Source organism: Zootermopsis nevadensis, unplaced genomic scaffold (assembly GCF_977971745.1).
Source record: "Zootermopsis nevadensis isolate Lab colony 2312 unplaced genomic scaffold, Znev_1.0 Znev_ptg000027l, whole genome shotgun sequence".
In the NCBI taxonomy this organism is placed as follows: Eukaryota; Metazoa; Arthropoda; class Insecta; order Blattodea; family Termopsidae; genus Zootermopsis; species Zootermopsis nevadensis.
In genome coordinates this window covers 4,772,298-4,786,329 of record NW_028259159.1, presented here as the reverse complement: position 1 = coordinate 4,786,329, position 14,032 = coordinate 4,772,298, and the positions used below count along the sequence as shown (strand labels likewise).

At 35.8% G+C, this 14,032-nt stretch overlaps 1 protein-coding gene across 3 annotated transcripts in view; it reads right to left on the bottom strand.

Annotated features, from left to right (window-relative positions):
- The window catches only part of LOC110834658 (uncharacterized), a 193,637-nt gene extending 185,126 nt beyond the window's left edge, over positions 1–8,511 (bottom strand). For all 3 annotated transcript variants that reach the window (XR_015537270.1, XR_015537271.1, XM_022074054.2), the window contains exon 1: positions 8,127–8,511. The gene's annotated coding sequence lies outside the window, so the exon portion shown is untranslated. The remainder of the gene's footprint in view (positions 1–8,126) is intronic.
- Positions 8,512–14,032: the final 5,521 nt, after the last annotated feature.

The following is a 14,032-nucleotide window of genomic DNA, read 5'->3' as shown; positions in this document are numbered from 1 at the left end:
TTCAAGTAATTTCTTGGCGTTAATTGAGGGGTGATTTTTTATATCAAGCCTACACATAACAAACAAAACAAGAGAAATATTTCTAATAAAGATCAATGTGGACAGAAGATGTAAGAAGTTTTCACTAAACGTGACTCTTAAATATATAAAGTATATACAGTCCACGACTGTAATCTTGAGACTTATTTATTCATTAAATTTTATTGTTCACCGCCAGAATGACTTTAGGTCCGTAAACCCCCCCCCCCCCCCATTTTCAGAATTCAACACATTTATGGTTAATCTAAAATAGGAAGGAAAAATGGGTCCAACTGATATTTATATTCGTACAGAAATAACTGATAAAATCCTAACGAATATCTTAATGAGGTTGAGAAAAATTATTTCTGTTTATTCTGGGAATTACAAGAAATCCATAATGCACTCTATGGGCAAACTGAAATGGATATTATCCTTTGAATCCGAGTGGTAACTATACGTGCCATTGTGTTTAACAATCACTAACGCTGCATTTTGAATTTATGGATTTTTTTACGATTCTCACTAATAAACAGCGATTATTTCCTTTAATAAGATGATATTTGTAATGGTGAAGAGTTGTGTTTTCTTTGCGGTACGGACTGTATTCTTAAGTATTATTTACACGAGCTCCAGGTTAAAAGGATGTTAAAGAACTTGGGTACGTGTAGCTTTAGAGGCTTGCATTCACAAGTACGAGAATGATTCTTAAACTTTTAAACCTACCACTGTCATTTTCGTTGTCTTACTTTCAAATTTTCTATTATCAGTTTCCTTAACGACGATGTTTCAACTTTAGAGAATACTTAGTATCGAACGAGATGGTAAAACTACCACGAATACTGAGGATAAGAACTAAAGAGATGGGCCTGTCTTGTTTTAACGTGCCAACGTAGCAGACATTTTCCTCGAGATACTGGGAAAAACCAGGAAAATGCTGATGAAATCGGATACGCCGACCAGGATTCAAACCGCATACCTCCTGGGTTTCCATTTCTTACGCGGTCTTCATAAATACGAAGTCAGTACGTTAAACAATACAGCATCTATTCCTTCAAAGACTTTCCCACTTTCCACTACAGATAAACCAAGATATATCTAAATTATTTTGCATCTGAACACAATTCTCTGCTAAATTGTCACCGCACACCGTTCCTTCATAACAGTGTTCTAACACTAAAAACAAAAGATAATTGTAATGTCGTATGAATGATATCACGTAACGTGACCTGGAAAACTTTTCATGCGTGTCACAGGGCGAAAGGAGGTACTTACAAGTTCTAATGTAGCAGAAGTGTTTAAGATAACAACAGAGTATGTGTTTCGCGTGTGAAGTAGGACTCATGGAAGCAATGCATGTCAGGTCGAACGCCAGGCGGGTGCCATCATGACTAATACGCCAACGTACATACATCTTCCTCTTCACACTTCGAAGGCATTTTTTTTTCCCGATTACGTTTCTCCTGTACTAAGAAGATGCACATGACCTGCCGTTGGGTCTTCCATTCTCTTTTACGATGATCCTAGTATAAAATTTTAGTACGATGAACTTTCTGTCCATTAAACAATTTTTCCAAAAGGTTCATCACAGAGGAAGGAGGAAATATTGCTTTTACTGAAAAATTCCTAAAAAAATAAGATATCTGGTAAGCACGTATAAAAATAAATGTATGTTTTTACAAACTGGGTCTTACGTAAACGTAACAGACTGAATTTAAATGGATCAGAATAATATACAGTGGTGGGATTTTATATCTACCAAATCCTCCTGAAAATGTGAGAAATTTAAAATATCAGAGAACGACACTAACTAATCTAAAATACAATAAAACTTTTTAAACTTCTGACGGTATAAAGTTTTGTTTGCTTGGCGTTTATCTTTACGATGTTGTCACAAGCTCATGGCATATAACTTCGAATTCTAGGACTCGAAAGAGTACCGAAGGAAATGGTCGTGACCTAATTCAAGGTACTACACCGCCAGTCTCCTCGAAAGACTGGGGAAAACCACAAAAGATGTCCAGTCAGGGCAGTCGGTCTGCGGGTCGAGATTTGAACCCGGGACTTTCAGAATGAGAAAGCAGGAATTTAAATAGCTCAACCGCGCCGTGTTAATCCCAGATACAAACCCGAAACTTCTCAAAGACGCTAATTAGACGCCTCATTTCATGAGATGACGGGGATCTTGATCCATATGTAAGTTGGGATCTGCTTTGCGGTATCACCCTAATAAGATATTCGATGTTTGCAACAGTGAACATTTACCACCAGGACGCAAATATCGAAGTATCGGAGGAAATTCCGGTGCGATTTATTATTTTTTATCCGGCACGCCATTCCAACCGAAATACGCCATTCTTATTTCAGAATACGTGACCCGGACCGATTTTGAAATATTATCGTAAGGTATCAGATTCATTTGGCTTTTGACGTCGTGCGTGTTGCTGATACGAAAAATGTCATCACCGTCGAATTGTCGGTGTAGGTGGTTTTTCATTTGCTACATTACACCTGCAATCTTTATTAAATCTTATAACTTATTTACAGTATTTTCTAACGCCAGAGGTAATAAACCATTTCATTACGTCACATAAACTCGTGCATACAAACAAAACTGTTTACACATTAAATAACATTTTGTACCAAACACGTTTCGACCTCAAGACGTCATCATCAGTGACAGAAATATTAAATCATTAGTCTGCCTATTCATGAAACGATGGTTTGTTATAAAGCCCTGTAAGAGGTCGCACTTTATAAAACCATACTTCGTGTAATACCACATCACTGAAAGTTTAACTGCGCACGAGTTGGTGTATTATCTAAACAGAGTCACTCAGCTTAATGTTTACTGGCCCAAGTTTTACTTGAGGATTCCGTTGTTGGTCTACGGTGAGCCAGGATTTTGAACTTCAAGTTGCGTGGGTATTAGTAAAGTACCGATGTAATTTAAGAAGACGACATAATAAATACAATAACAGTGGTGTATACCAGTTAAAATGCCTTAGGTTCGAGCAGGTCTATATTGGTCAAACCGGTATGGAATTTAAAACCAGATTTAAAGATGGTTTCCACAACATTAGATTCAACTTAACAAAATCAAAATACGTTCACCACATCTTCGACCATGGACACGAATATGGCCCCGTGGAAGGTATCAAAGACGTATTAAGAATAACCTCAAAATGCAAAATGCTTGTTTGTATGCATGATTTTATATATTAATACACTGCACGGTTTTAAGAAAATTAGGTTATGTTTACTTCTGTAAGGACAAAGATTCCTGTGAGCATATATTTAGCTTCTGAATTGTTCAACATTTTATTTTGCAGTAATAAAATAAATTACGTACTGGGGTTCCAGTGCTACCCCACATACTGGAGGGTATTAACAATATGTCGTACGCGTAATTCTGTGAGGTCCCAGCAACAATAGCTTTACTCAATACAGACTTCTGAAATTATGCAAAGTAATAAATCACTGTAAAATACACAAACCTGGTAAGATATTTTTGTATTAAAACATAAAACAACAATATGACAGCTGTGTAATTATGTTAGAGTTCAGATAAAAGTTACAGCAAATAAATCACAGGAATTCTGCATGTGGACATTGGTATGGATATGAATCATGAACATAACTATAAATTATACATAAAATATAAGTTAACAATAAGATATATGGTTCCGATACAAACCTTGGGGTTATACCGACAATTTTAACGTTAAATCTGTATACAAGCAATAAGTCGTTCAAAAATATATCCCAGTAACAGTGATAAATGCAAGCAACAATGAAACGTATTTACTAGTAAGATTAAGATCATGTGGCCATCTACCGAGAAACCCAGAACGAAACGTCGTGACTACGTTATAAATAATTACGTAAGTATAATACTAAGGACCGGAGATTATAAATACGTGCTTTAGGAAAACAGACTTCGTGTATTTCATCGCGAAATCCCTATTAATGAGTATTTTTGTTCAAATGCCAGACATAAAACATGATAAATGCATTTAAGGATGGTTCGTCCCAGCGCTTGTAAGAGCTTAAATACAGACAGACAAACACGACAGAATGAATATAATGTTTCTGCTCCCTTCTAAAACATCTTATCGTTTTCCTCTTTAGTACGCATACAAAAAAAGGGGCACTGTTTTCAACTATTCCTTGCAGTAATTTCACAGTAATCTATAGCAAAGAACTTTCTTGCATATCGCAACTAAACCACGCCTCCATTTCACTCGTTTTGTAATTTCAGAATAATATTCAACTCATTACCTTCAACTAAAATTAAGTGAACGTCATATTTTCAACCATCCAGAAACTTGATATGCATAAAAGCGTGAGAGAAGAAGGTTTATTTTTGAAGAGCTAGCAGCATGATTTTCAACAAAGTAAGTCGGGGAGAAAATATGCCTCCGATCCATTGTCGTTGATTAAATCATAACCCAAGGGTTTATCATTAAAGCATTGTAATGAAATTTGTTATTCAAATTAAGTATTTAATAAAAACCAAACTTTTGCATTAAGAGTGTAACAATAGGGCCCGTTTTCCTTCACCAAACTGTGAAGACCAGTGCGTGAATGATAAATTATGTGTATTGTTATAAACTTTTCAATAGTCATGAAAGACCGAGTTTAAAAAAGACAAACGAATCTTGAATTTACATTTGCAGTACAACTGAAGAGTCTAATTACAAATATAAGGTAATCAGATTATAAAGATGTCTTAATTATTCCATTCAACTGAGATGTCTTTGGTAACAGAAGCGCTTAATCGTATTATCTAAGGGAATTTATAACAAAGTAAAAAACAATGTTTCATTCAGAACATAAGGAAATTTTCCTTTTGGGAAATAGGAGTGAAAAAAATACGGTTCATTTAAATTTCTGTAACAAATGCCTAAATAAAGTCTTCCACTTTTAAGAAACTATTCAGCCACCACGTGCTTTTACTGAAAATAGGTTGACCAAAACAGTAGCTTACTGCAAAAATATTTATTCTCATTAATGAATTGTTAATGATTTCTCTTACACAGGAGTATTTAACAAACAAAGTCTAGTTCAGTTATGCGCAACACACGTGATCATAAACCGTATCCAGTTAGACACACACACAAAACACACTTGTGTTTTATAGGTCTAGACAAGAGGTGTTAGACTGTTAACTAATTTAACCAATGATTTTAATCTAACGGGGCTGGGTAACACTTCTGATTCTTGGAGTGGTATGTCTGCAGTATTACAGCAAAATTAATTATTTGCATACGCCTTTTGAACGCTTACATTCATTAAATTTAAATGATACATCATAGTGGAAGCAGGTAAAATCACGGAAAGTGTCGCCACCTATTTCCACCTCCGGGTTAACTACTTGCACAAGGCCCACCAACGAAACCTATTCTGAGGAAGATCTACATCTTTATATCGTATTTCTTCTTTAACAACAATTTTAATATTATCCTCCGGTAAGTAATACGTGAAGCAATTGGTCTCTCCCGTTTACGTTTCCGGACTAAAATGCTGATGCATTTTCCAACCACACCAATGCATGCTACATACCCCACCCATCTTGTACTCCGGTATTTTATAACCCTAATACATTTCGTGGAGTGAAAATTAAGATGCTCTACTCTATGCAGTTTTATCCAGCCTCCTGATATTCGTGTCAGTTGTCTCCAATGTTAAATAAAGCAACAGCCTAAGACAGAGGAAATACCTTCAAATATAAGTTTAATTAATCATATTTTATTTCAAATCTAAAACTTCTTGACGATGGTGAAGAGTCAATTGAATAAAAATTTCCTTGGATATTATCCATCGTCTAGTAAATAGAGCTAATCCCTATCTCCGGAGATAGGGATTAGCTCTATCTAGTGGGCCCAACTGTGTAGGAACCTGAAGACGGAGATAGAGTCCCATCTCCGAAACGTCGTTTTTACGTTTTATATTTACTAGACGATGGATAATATCCAAGGAAATTTTTATTCAATTGAATCATATTTTATTATTAATATCTCTAACAACTGTCAATACAAGTAGTTCAGTGTTAAATCACCAAAAGAATTTTCAATAGACCACAATCAATTCCAATTTTACACCAAACAATTCCGATCAGGAATCCACCATTATAAATAAATTACATTAAATATCCTAAACTTTCCTGTCAAGACAGTAATAAATTACAAGCAAGAATATAATAATTAAAAGGGAACACTAGTAATCATGTCATTTGTCTTCAGCTGGGAAGTCCTATGAACTTTGTGCCCATCTTGCACAAGCCCCGTCTGACTGCCCACCCACAACGTCGAGTTCATGTCAGGATACCCGATGTGGTACGCGTGTATCCACATAGTTATTAACCTGCCCGCCTACCAGAGCTTAATCCCTCTGCGACGTACGTAACAGTCCTACACCCCCAAAACACGGCTACGACTCGCTCGATCCAAAATAACTCAGCGAAATAGCCTCTGGACTCGACATTTGATGGCGGTGGCGAAGAACAGCGTTCAGACACATCGGAACTGCACCAAACTGCATTAAACATCTTTAAAACTTAAAATGTTTAACGTTTTCAAAATTTCTAGCCGTTTTAACATTTAACTTTATCATTATTTTATGACATTGGAAGGATATAACACAATACCCACTGAAATAACACAGAATCAAGAAATTGAAACTGATGATGGCTAGTTTGGACCGAAACGTGTTCAAGTGAGTTGACATTGAACAGTGTGAAACAATAAGAAAACAAAGAAACTTTTAAAGTATCTCTGCCAGATAAGAGGTTCTCAGAGCCTCGGTGAATATGTCGATTTTGGTCTTCAGGGATGCAATGCCGTGTTTACCTGTAAGTAGATACTAACGTTTCTGAGGAACATACTTCCTACATCTTCAGGGCTAAGCGTGTTACATTTCTGAAGAGAATGATACACATTTTATTTGTCCACAAGCCACAGTAGAACCTTGGCCAAGCATGTAACACCTCTTAGAATTTACATTTGCTATTGGGTTAATGTAGGATGGTTAATATAAGATAAAATGGACGAGAAATGTAGCAGGTATAGTGAGAATTAGAAATTCGTAGAGAATTTTGGCAGGAATACTTGAAGGGAAGAGTCGGATTGAGAAACCCAGGCGAAGTTGAAAGGACGAATGTTAAAAAAAATTGAGTGTAATGATAATGTGAAATGGGTCCATGTGGATAAGGGCAGTGACCATAGCGTACTCTCGAGATCATGGTAATGGACCTTCGGGTTCTAAAGAGTAGTCGAGAAATATATTGAACGACTAATAGGAACTAGTGGAATTTTATCTCTGCCCCCATCTTCAAGCATTTCCGGTAAACGCCGATGCACAAGGACAATTTCATAAAAGCAATATAAAAATTAATAGCTCGGTATGCCGCTTATAGAAGACGTGGAATTTGCTTCGATGGCATAGAAGGAGGAAAGAAGTCGCCAGTTAAGTGTCGGTCAAGAAACCGAAGCACTGGCCTACTAGATTAGATGAAACCAAAATTAATTTCGCTGGACTACTTAAAATACGCAGACACTCAATATCACACTTAATCGAAATCCTGTGAGTAGCTTTGAAGGTGATATCGATGTGACAAGACAAGGCGAGACATCCGTTATTCGTTTATTTTACGAATTCTCAATGTAAACGCTTAGTAATTGACAATAAGGAAATGTGTGGTACTTTAAAAAGGATAAAAATCGAGATTATGAAGTATGCTTCTACAGTGAAGATGCAGATCATAGGTTCCTCTGAAACATTGGTAGTTATCTACAATAAACGCCAAACTTTTATTGTTATACAGAAAAGTAAAAATACTGTCATACATAGCAAGATGCATTTGATATCAGTGATCATCATTAAACTTAAATCGAGTGTCTAAATATTTATTTATTTATTTATTTATTCGAACTTCTTTATCCTTTCGGCTTTTAGCAAAAAGCAAATACTTGCAATTTTAAAATAATTTTATTGCTGCGTGGATAATATAAAAATCCTTTCTTCACGGTCACATAAAGTGACGTACGGGAAGCCATTTCTCGAGAAGTTCGAATGTAACAAATTTTTATATCCAACCAATCACCTACCTTCTTTCAACATTCCGTTCACAATTTTAACGATGCACTACATATGGGATTTCTATGCACTGAATCTGAATGTCAGTTAATTACGAAAGACACCACATACGAACACTTCAGAACTATCAGGTTTTAACAACTAGATATAATTAAACTGTACGTATAAAATAAATAAAAAAGTTATTGTTCTTTTAAATTTTTAAAATGATTAGCCACATAAATATAATTCATATTCGTTATTAAAACGATGAAAATGCACTAAAATCACAGGTTCTGAATAAAGCAATTCCTTGCTCTATCTGACCGCGTATGTTGGACAGGATGTGAAGCCAGGAACCGGACGTCCGACGCTGGAGGCGAACACAACAGCAGTAGTGCTAAGCAGGAAGCCGGTTGGTTTATGTTAGGGGCCACGCGCTTCGAGGAATCAACACGAGGGATGTTGAAGGGTGGGGTTGGTGAAACTGCACTAGATTCTGCGCACATACTGTGACTTAAAACACAAGCTTATCAGGGAAAAAGATTGAGGGACATCTAGGACACGTACAAAATTGAATAAATATAAAAGAAATGATTGAATTAAACTACGTAATATATGACCTTTCTTTTGTAACAAATGTTGGTCTGCTTCTGTTTGTAACATTTTCGATTGAGTTGGAGCCATGTAATTTGTTTCGATGGCACTGAAATTTTTGTATTAAGAAAACGTCATACCTTAACGTGAGAACTAGACAAAAAGTTAAATCTGAATAATGGTCTCCATGACAAGAAAAAATGAATAAGTAATATACAAAGCCGGAATGCTCCACGATTCCTATATATGGATTTTTTATTCTTATTAACCTCCCCTATTTACATGTCCCCATTTGCTCTGTTTTCTAGTTCTTGAAAAGGGAAAAGTGATAAATTATATAACAAGAAAGTTCAGCTCCTTTATAAAGCACAACTGTTGATCAAGAGTCAGCGGAAACCTCCATTAATGACGCAACCCTTTTCATCTCTTTTAATTGATTTCCATAAATCTCAAATGTCTTGGCTTTTTAAGTGATTTCAGCAAGAAGTTTCTGTGTTAACATAAGTGCAGTGTTCGTCCGTGGATGCATATAATATCTGTAGTGCACACCATCCGTGTAGTGTCCTATTATACGAGGTTCACTCAGAAATGTTTCACCAGATTTTTTCCTGCAAATAATTACAGAAAATATCTTAAAATCTGGTGTACAATTACTTAAATACCTTATACACAAAAAGTTGTTTTGATACGCATTCAAAATCAGACACAAATTTCTGATGTTTTCTGAAAAATTTTCTGATGACTGACGTACATACGTTCAAAAGCAGTTTCCGTGTCATTTATGTTACGACAATACCAGCTGAACTAGCTTCATGGATAAGAATCTTTCTGACAAGCTGACAGCCGTTCGTCTGGTCAATAAATATCCAGCCTTTTATGGAACCCGAAGGTTCACTATTGTGTTCAAAAGATCCCGTCACTGGACCCTAACGTGATCCATCTCACATCCTATTTATTCAAGATCCATTTAAATATTACTCCCCCATCCGCGACTAGGTCTACCAAATTGTCCTTCTCCTTGATGTTTGGCCTTGGAATTTGTGTAAGAAATATATATGGGAACTGGAAATCATAATATAATTGCTAGCCACAACATTCTGACAGTCGGTACCAGATCAAGTGACCGTCTGAAGATCAGCAGTCTTCAATTTAACATGGAACATTCGAGATAAAAACAGATCACCTACTTAGTATCGAAATATTTCAAACAACAGTGGACACTTCGATGATTTGTTTGAAATTCTGCGGTTTTCGTTTCGTCTTCCTGTTCATTTACTGTAAATATATCCTAAATCTGTTGTTACAAAGCTAATTAAGATAATATTCTCCACGAAAAGTCAAAAAAGATTTTCTTCGATTTCCGTTTAATATCTAAAAAATCAGATCAGTTTTATTAAAAATTCCAAATATTAACGAGCTCCATATTTCATGTTTCGTTCAATAAACTGCTTCTCAGAAACGTGTTAAAGTTTAACTTGGACTTCACGTACAGCAGAGGTTGTTATTGACAGGTAAGATACAAAACGAAATTCTCTCAAAGCTCCAGTACAGCATCCCCCCCTCTCCAAATGCTTCAGTTAACAACAACCAAACCTGATTCCCTACTATGCGTTCATTTTATCCACTTTGCGCAAACACCCCATAAAATGCAGATTAAATTAAATGTGCCATAAAAACAAATAAAAATCTTTAATTAAGACTTTCAAGGATAACTCTGGAATTTCGGTAAATTATGACTCAAAACGCACAAATTGTTTTATTTAATGAAACATCAGATTGCAGAGACGTGTCTATACCTAATTAAGCATCACTCCATTAATATGTATGGGGGGAGTGGAGGTATAACTCCACGCATTATAGTCGGCACTAGATGGAGGTGAGTGGTTAGCTTCACGCTCCGTCCGGTCTACCTATGGGGAATAAAATGTCCAATTGGATATGAGGCTGGATGAGCCCTAGAGTCGGTTTGGACGTTGTGACAAAGAAAACGTGTCTGTTTTTTGGCGGGATTCGAACCTGGTCGTCCAGTCACTACAGACACTGGGCTCGTAGAGCCATTATATTGTTTTTATCCACTCAGTGAGTGGCCAAGTGTCCTTCAGGCTGCTGCAGTAACTGTTCTGCACTTCGTGTAGCGGAATGTGTTCAAGCTGCACTAAGCGTTAGTTGAATTTTACGAGGCAGGTCCAATCCCATGTCTCAAGAGATTTTTGCGACCCATCGACGACATTAAATATGGCTGTATGCCAATGTATTCGTCGAGACACAAGATGCTTGCAGGTTCAAAACAGAAATTTCAAAACTTTACAGCAGTTTCATTTCTATCGTTTAAATTCAGCTACTGTTGATAACAACAAGTAACTCTGTATTCTGTCCACAGAGCGAATTTATAGATTCATTATAATTATCGGAGTAAACAGCGATTAATTCCGTAAACAGGATTAACATACTGATCTCTGTAACAGTGAGGTGTTGTGTTCTCTTTGCGGTACTGACTGGATTCTTAAATATTAATTAGACGAGCTTTGGCTTCAGAGGGTTAGTCTTAATAGGGGTCAGAAATTCCAGGTTAGCCATCGATCGCCTAAACACGCCTGCAGAGGACTGGCAGTTGTTACTTTCTTGTACAGAGTGAAGGGAAGAAACTGGATTCTACAAGTTTACAGCGTAAGGTTAGTAAATTGGTGCAGCTCAGATTATTTTACTGCTAAATATTATTTAAAACCTGGTCCATTCAATTAAAAACTGAATTTGTTGCGAAATTTTCAACCGAAAAGTTTCCAAAAAAAAGTCGAAAATTAACATATGGAATATGGATTTATTTTCCCACAGTCTATCATCTCTCCAAAAAAATTTTAAACTCTTATTATAACAATAACAGCTGTAATTATGAAAGCCAATAATATCGTAGGTAGCTTAAATCGTACTTTTGTTTCTATATAAATGGCGTTTCAGACTTCTCTCTCTGTTGATATGTTAACTGGATTATTTTTCTCTCTCCGTTCGTTTAAAGATGATTCCTCAACTTCACGGGCTGTATCGTCCTATATAAGTATTTTAGAGTAAACGGTTAGAATCCCGTTGCTTACAAGCTTCATGAAAACAAATAAAATGACAGTCGATTTAAAGACAACACCAACCTAACACCGTGGAACACAGTCCTTGCGAACCCAACAGTACACTCATGCCTTCTATGAAACCCGAAGGTTCATTGGCGTGTTTACAAGAGCCCGCCACTGGTCCCTACCCTGAGCCATATGAGTTCGATCTACACACCCCAAACCCCATTTTCCTAACATCCATTTGCATATTATCCTTCCATCTGTGTCTAGGTCTTCTCAGTGATCTCTTCCCTCCATAGGCAACCAGTGACATTTATTCGCTGAAAGTCGTATGTGTAAAATATACCTCAGGCATTATATATCGCCCATATTCTACGCCATAATGACGTATAGTACCGATCACATTCTCAAATTATAAGACTCCTAAAAAGGAAGGTTTTGAAGTTTTATGACACTTGAATGTATCGTTATTTTACGACATCATTACGCAAATATAACGACACATAAACAGCCTTCGGCGATTTTGTTACAGAGGACCATTGTGCAAAAAAATATCGAGATCGTAATGTGTGTTATACATCTGGGCACGAAATTAGCGGACAACGGTGAATGGGGGGGGGGTTTAGCAATAAGTTCCTCCGAAACGTCGGTCGTTATCTACCAGACTGCACGGTGTAATATCCCATAAGACAGCCATCTTCATATCGGTTACTGTAAGAACCTTGCCAGAAAATCTTATCATCACCAATGTTCGATAACATTGACTTCGTAATTAAAACGTCGGAATATTAACATTTACACCATAAATTCCTTTATATCAGCATTAAATATACGTTATTATAAATGCTTATGATTGATTCAAATTGCCTAAGCGTAAATACAAATACATTTATGAATCCATTCTCCAGAAGGCTGGTATATATATTAAAGTAAAATTAATCTAACCAGAATGATAGTCGTTAATTACAACGTATTATAATAACCAAACCAATTAGATTAATTTATATCGTTTAACGTCAAAAGCTGATGTGACATTTCGCTGGTTCTATAAAGCTCGAAGCAAAGGAAACTTCAGAGAGGTTTATTGCCCTATTAGGCCAGTCCGTTGCCTAGACACGATGCTGAGACCCCTAGTTTAGTCACTACGCCAGATAACCGATAATCAAGCGACACGAAGCCCTTTACAGAACAATTAATTTGGTAAATGCGTATACGCTTACATATATGTTACATATGACTTTGTAACAATTATTTATTTTAATCCATCTTATCACAATATTTAAAATTTCTTATAATTAAGATAATAAAATATCATTGATGTTCCATATCGATTGATCGATTTACATTTTGGAACATCTTTTACACAACATGTTTCAGTTTTTATAAAACCACCATCATTGACCCACACCTATACGATGAGAGTAGTACTTCTGGACATATCGGAACAATCACTCCTACATCTAAGACCGATATGTACATCTGATAAAATTAAGAAAAGACAACACCTCGCCCAAAATTGAAAAACAAATGGCATGAAACATCACCAAATGGAATCATATTTGAGTTTTAAGTTCGTAAATAATTTACACCTGATGATGGTTTTATAAAAATTATAAAAACTGAAACATGTTGTGTAAAAGATGTTCCAAAATGTAAATCGATCAATCGATATGGAACATCAATGATATTTTATTATCTTAATTATAAGAAATTTTAAATATTGTGATAAGACGGATTAAAATAAATAATTGTTAGAATATTCACAATATGACGCAATTACATTATCTTATGACTTTGTAGTTAAAAACAGTTGGATCTAAGTCCTGGGATTTAAATTAATTCTATCGACTAATTTGTTTTATTAAATGTATTATGGATGACCATCCTTTAGAGGGATCTGTAGTTCAATTCTCGACCGGGAGACAAGATATCCTAGCAGAAGTTCTGAATGATTTTCCTCAGTTCCGGGATATGGCTGAAATAAGGACGCGACCACTTCTTTTCACATCTTTTAAAATTCCGTGTTCATTAATTATTCTATTATCCAAAGCCATTTAGTCTAAGATACCGAAAGTTTCGTTAAATATGCCACGATTAAATAAATAAAATAATTATGTCTATTTCTCAATATTCGCGTCTTTTACTTATCAGCATGGCTTTCGTTGCATGGATAAATTTCTCAGTATTATTTAGTTTAATGAAATGGATACCTGGTTTTACAGAAGAATAAATCCTACTGAAAGTGCTTATAGGATACGTAAGTTTTATGACTGAAGAAA